The sequence below is a fragment of the Cebus imitator genome, unplaced genomic scaffold (assembly GCF_001604975.1).
Source record: "Cebus imitator isolate Cc_AM_T3 unplaced genomic scaffold, Cebus_imitator-1.0 Scaffold418, whole genome shotgun sequence".
Taxonomy (NCBI): domain Eukaryota; kingdom Metazoa; phylum Chordata; class Mammalia; order Primates; family Cebidae; genus Cebus; species Cebus imitator.
Window position 1 is genome coordinate 67,887 of NW_016107733.1, and position 5,984 is coordinate 73,870.

At 45.8% G+C, this 5,984-nt stretch overlaps 1 protein-coding gene across 2 annotated transcripts in view; it reads left to right on the forward strand.

Annotated features, from left to right (window-relative positions):
• The first annotated feature begins 2,266 nt into the window (after nt 1-2,266).
• MRAP2 (melanocortin 2 receptor accessory protein 2) overlaps nt 2,267-5,984 on the forward strand; it is a 73,027-nt gene continuing 69,309 nt past the window's right edge. Inside the window, exon 1 of one of the 2 annotated variants that reach the window (XM_037731769.1) lies at nt 2,267-2,429. The gene's annotated coding sequence lies outside the window, so the exon portion shown is untranslated. Of the gene's footprint in view, nt 2,430-2,721; nt 2,869-5,984 lie in introns of those variants that run through there. The other variant, XM_037731768.1, reaches the window with a different exon arrangement.

Here is a 5,984-nt window from a genome sequence, read left to right on the forward strand (position 1 = left end):
CAAAGTAGGACAAATGGAATTTACCTCAAGGCAAACCATTGTCAACTTATATTGATGAACAATAGCTATAGCCACATATAACTCACTCCTGGCACTAAATTTCTGTGAGTTATCTTGGAATGAAAAGACGAAATTAAAAGACAATGAAGCTGTATTCTTGCAGTTTAATTTATTAACAACAACAGTAAAAATATATTCATTAAATGTCTTCTGGGTAGAAGACATTATGCTAGGACCTGTGGAGGAATTAAATATAAATTAATATTTGGCCTGTGGAGGAGTTAAGGTATACAGGATAGGCTAAATTTTAAAATAAAGTAGAAAATGTCAGGTGCCATAAGAGAAGTATCAGATTTTAGATTAAGGGTTCATTTGTAGCTGAGACAATGAGGAAGGCTTTCTGGGAGAAGTGGTGTTTGAGAGGAACCCTGAAGGAAAGATCAAAAGATTTTTGCTGACAGTGGAGGAAGGAAAACAATGAATGTAACCATGGGGAGGTAGAGGTACCTAAGAGAGAATCGTGGGCTCAGCCCACCTATTGATGTCGTTCTTTCATCAGATGCTGCAGTTTTGGCTTCTGAAACTAATGGTTAGTGACCTGCCTTTTTCACAAAGTCCAGTGTGCCCTGATTTTCTGTCTAGAGCTGTTGACACTCTGCCCAGAACAAGGCCACCTGATGCTGACAGCTAAGGCAGAAACTAGCCTGTTCACACCATAGCCTCTCAGAAGCAGCAGTTCTGTCACTCTGCTTCACGATGCCCTAAAGACACTTGGCACAGGCTCTACTGCAGGGGTGAGGAATCACATCCCCACGAACAGGAATGTGCAACTGGAACCTGTGAGGACACTTGGGGAATGACTAACAAATCTTATCACAGATTGTCAAATTATGTTATTTAGAATTAAACTGCTTGTGGATGAGGCAGAAGATACACACACATGCTATAAAGATGGTTTTCTCTAATGACCAGTGATGATGAGCTTTTTTTCATATGTTTGTTGTTGGCTGCATAAATGTCTTCTTTTGAGAAGTATCTTTTCATATCCTTCACTCATTTTTTTGTTGGGGTTGTTTGTTTTGTTATTGTAAACTTGTTTAAGTTCCTTGTAGATTCTGGATATTAGACCTTTGTCAGATGGATAGATTGCAAAAATGTTCTCCCATTCTGTACGTTGCCTGTTCACTCCAAATGCCCACCAGTGATAGACTGGCTCAAGAAAATGTGGCACATATACACCATGGAATACTGTGTAGCCATAAAAATGAATGAGTTCATGTCCTTTGCAGAGACATGGATGAAGCTGGAAACCATCATTTTCTGCAAACTAACACAGGAATAGAAAACCAAACACCTCATGTTCTCACTCATAAGTGGGAGTTGAACAATGAGAACACATGGACACAGGGAGGGGAACATCACACACTGGGGCTGGTCAGGAGGTGGGGGGCTAGGGGAGGGACAGCATTAGGACAAATACCTAATGCATGTGGGGCTTAAAACCTAGATGACAAGTTGATAGGTGTAGCAAGCCACCATGGCATATGTATACCTATGTAACAAACCTGCACATTCTGCACATGTCTCCCACAACTTAAAGTAAAATTTAAAAAAAGAAAAGATGATTTGCAAAATATTTCATTGTACACCTGGTAATGAAACTGAGTTTAAAAAAAAAAAAATCAGTGATGAGATGTCATTTCCAGGAATCCTGTTCTGGCACCGCCAGATTGAGTTAATCACACTGTCACCAGCCTGCATGGGTGCTGCACTTCACCTGTTACTGTATAATCGTGGCTTACCTATAGTTCTGGGATACCAGGCTTCCTAACCTTGAAGGCTGGTATCTATTGACTAACATATGACCTTGGGCAGTTCCTTTAACCTTCCTAAACTACAGTTTCTCCTGAGTAAAATGGAAATGGTGGTAATACCTGTCTAATATGGCATATGGAGAGTAGTAAAAAGAAATGAGCAGGTGCAATAAAGAACATCTCAGTGCCTGCCACCCAGCAAGTGCTTTCTCTCCAGATACCAGCGTAACTTCTCATCTCCTTTAGATCTTTACTCCACTGTGAGGCCATTTTTGACCATCCCATTTAAAAATGCACCCCCTACTACCAAATATTATCCCATTTCCTCCCTTCTTTTTTGTCCACTGCACTTCATCACTGTCTCCCATACTATGTATTTTAGTTATTTATTATGTTTATGCCTGTGTCTTTAGTAGAATGCAAGCACCAAGCATCTGTATCCCTAGCACCCAGATCAATGCCTTGCATGCAATATGGACTCAAGGGAGGAAGAGATGAGCCAGCTCTGTCATGCTGAAACTACTCCCGGCCCAGTCCTAGCCCTTTGGGACCCCATTTGAACATTCGACTGCCCTTTGACACATGAACCAGTGGGGAGGAAGAGAAACTATCGAGGTAGTAATTGGAGCAGCACATTATTGGGAGGGCTCTGGCGTTACGGAACTTGAACTCAGTGCTGCCGATTTTTCATAAATCTCCATTCATGCTGCCCCACTCCCTCTCGCTCAGCTAAGGAGCTCCTGTTACCCAAAGTTGGCTCCAGGGATACACTGCAGAGCCCGGGATAGCAAAAATTCTCTGACTCAGGCTCTGACCCGGACTCGGAGGGGCAAATTGAGCAGGAAAAGAAGCTGCAAAGCTCACCGCCTCTTGGCCAAGGCGGCCGGCTCTGGGAGGCGGCTCTCGCCGGCTCCAGCTCCCCGCGCCGCCTCCGCCGCGGGTCGGGAGCGCGCGTCTCTGCAGCACCAAAGGGCCGGGAGCTACTCGCCCGCCCTGGGAGGTGGGAGGCAGCGGGGGCGGCGGCGGCGCTCGCGCACCTCGGAGGAGCCAGGAGCTGAGACCAGGGCCGAGCCCACGGGCCGGGTCGCCCCAGCCGGTAACCACGGGCGGGACAGGGCGCCCAGGGCCGAGCAAAGCCAGGGCGCGGGGTGCGGGGCGCGGGGCGCCTGCGGCTTCGGTCAAGGCAGTAGGGCTCGCTTGGGTTTGGGGGAGGTCTTCAGTTTGGAGAGGTTGGAGAATGGGGTGGGAGGAGGAGAACTGGGGTGTGAGGACGCCCGGGGGAAGAGTGTGGACCCCGTGGAGAGCACCAAGTTTAAAACCTTCTCGGTAGCCCGCGGATGTGCTTGTGGACGCCGCTGGGCATCCGAAAAGCCTGGAAGCGGCGGTGCTCGGGGCTTGGGTGGGCTTCCTCCCCTCCGCTCGGACCCAGAGGCCGAGGCACAACCTTTACCGCAGCTGAGAAAACTTTCCTTGCTGTGGTCCTCCTGCAGCTTCGGTGCCCTGCAACTGAGAGAGCCCCCCTGGACCGGGGAAATGTGCCAGCCCCTGGCCCCGGGCGCGCACCCATGCATTGGGCGGGTTCTCAGGTGATCCCTGGCTTGACAGTTGCTCATTCTTTTCGTTTGGACTGGGGGGCCTACTTGCAGGTCATTTTACTGATTAGAGAGAAATAGGGGTTTCAGAACACTTTCCCCTCCGCCCCCCCGCAACCCCCGCGCCTCTCCCATCCTTTCCGTATAATGAATTAAGGAAGGCAAAGAGTAGTCTCTGCAGAAATCTGTTTGGAGGCTTTGTGGTTTCTACGGCTTGTTAGATGGTACGGAACCTCAGGTACTACTCTGCATTTAGTTTGACAACAATGAAACACTGGTCTTTTGAAAGCAAAGGAAGCTTGAGGGAAAGTGTCCAGGGAGACGGGAGAAGGGTACTCTCATTCATAAGTTAGTTCTTACGAAAACTCCAAAAGTAAGTAGTAATATTTTCAGTTTGCAGGTGGAGAAAATTACATTGCAATATTAAATACGTTTTCCAAGCTGACTCCCCCGGTGAAGTAATAGTGGGGAATAGGGGTCTGGAAGCTAGGACTGTGAGTCTAGTGTCCTTTAGGTACATCGCATGGGGTACATCGCCAAGAAGAGGTGCAGAGGAATGACCTGGGCCTGCAAGGATAAGGTCGGAAAAGCCAGAGGCCCCTATGAGCTGGGGTGCCCACAAGGAGTTTTGTTCTTAAGAGGAAGATCATCCAGTGTTTATGGAAGAATTGGTGATATTAACAGGTGATAGGAAAAGGAAGAGTTGATCTCAGACTGTATCTTTCTTTCAAAATGGGAAGGCCAACCTAAACCCCTTAACGAGGGTCTCAAAGCCTGAAACTGGACTGGATTGTTCAAAAAACAAATGGCAGACGTCCTAGAGTAGTGAAAGCAGTGACAGTCATCTTTGTGCAGGTATGAGGGATGAGAACAGACGCAAGAGACTTCATAAGAGGCAAACATTGAATCCTGGCATCATTCTAGAACAAATTCTTTCAGAAGATAGCTCAAAACTACTTTGGGAAGCATTTACAAAGACTTATGCTAAACCGACTCCCTTCCCCTTTCTAGCAATCTACTGATTAGGATATGCTGTAGGCTGTGACTCATTTAGACTAATGATCAGTTTAGTGAATTGCAAACAGCGGTTTTTAAAACCTGAAGGCCAAGAGAAAGGAAAACGAGACGTCAGACTGCATTGCACGAGCAAGGGAAAGTACCGTTTTGCGTAGCGTGCGCTGGTGATTCACGTGTCCTGTTCTGTGTTGCTGATCCTGCTGCCTCTGTGTGAGTGTTCATACCCATCACTGGCTGTCATTTTTCAGCCTTCTGGGATAGCCCTACTCTGGTCATAGTGGGGGTCATCTTTTTTTTTACCTTGCAAATTATATCATCAACATATTCTGGAAAGGTGTTGGCTTCCTCCTCCCCATTTCTGTTGGCCCCCAGATGATGAGGTATTTTATCACATAAATATAACATCTGTCCTTTGTAGCTTTCGGGGGAAATGTTTTTATTACTTGGAGTACAAAAAAATTTTTAAGAACAATATTATTATGATGTTTGTATAATATATTTAAGCAACTATTATTATACTAAGCTATGATATTTGGAGGATTACTGAATAATGCCTCACTGTGTCATTTTCTGTCTAGTCTTTTTTAAAAAAATTTTCTTATTTTGGCTTTTTCTCTAAGTTTTACTTTATTTATTGACTTAAACGGGGTCTCGCTCTGTCACCCACGCTGGAGTGCAGTGGCAAAATCCCAGCTCAACACAGCCTTGATTTCCCAAGCTCACGTGATCTTCAGCCTCAGCCTCCCAAGTAGCTGGGACTACAAGCATGGGCCACCATGCCCAGCTAATTTTTATTATTTGTACAGATGGGGTTTTGTCCTGTTGCCCAGGCTGTTCTTGAACTCCTGGTCTCAAGTGATCTGCCTGCCTCTACCTCCCAAAATGCTGGGATTAAATGTACGAGCCACAGTGTCTGGCCTACTTTTATTAATTTTCTTTTTTTTACTTTTTAATGTCTTAAGTGTGACAGCAACTTGGCTAGGTCTATGCACAGTCTACTTTCATTCTCACAGCAAAGTGATTTGTTATTTCCATTTTATAAATGGGAGGTTCCTAAAGCCAGGCACCTCCAAATAATTCAGGGACACTTACCCCCTCCCATCAGAAGACAATTGAAAGTGTGTTCTGCCTGTGCAGAGGCATTTTGTTATAGAACTGAACTGGGGTCTGCTCACCTGGCACAGTGAGACCAGGTGTCCACACTGAGGTTTGAACAGTAGAAAGGAAGGCGTTTATTTGCAGGGTGCCAAGCAAGGAGGATCACACAACGAATGCTTAAATCCTGGCCTCCATGATGGCTTGCAAGCAAGGATTTTAAAGGCAGGAGTAAACTTCAGGACAGAAGTTAGAGGCAAAATCATAAATCAATACATGGAGGTTACACATTGGTTTTGCCCCAAAAGGGTGGGATATCTTAAAGTGGGGGCTTATAGATTCTTGGGTAGATTCTTTTTTTTTTCCCATTTATTTATTTTATTGCATTTTAGGTTTTGGGGTACATGTGAAGAACATGCAAAATTGTTGCATAGGTACACACATGGCAGTGTGATTTGCTGCCTTC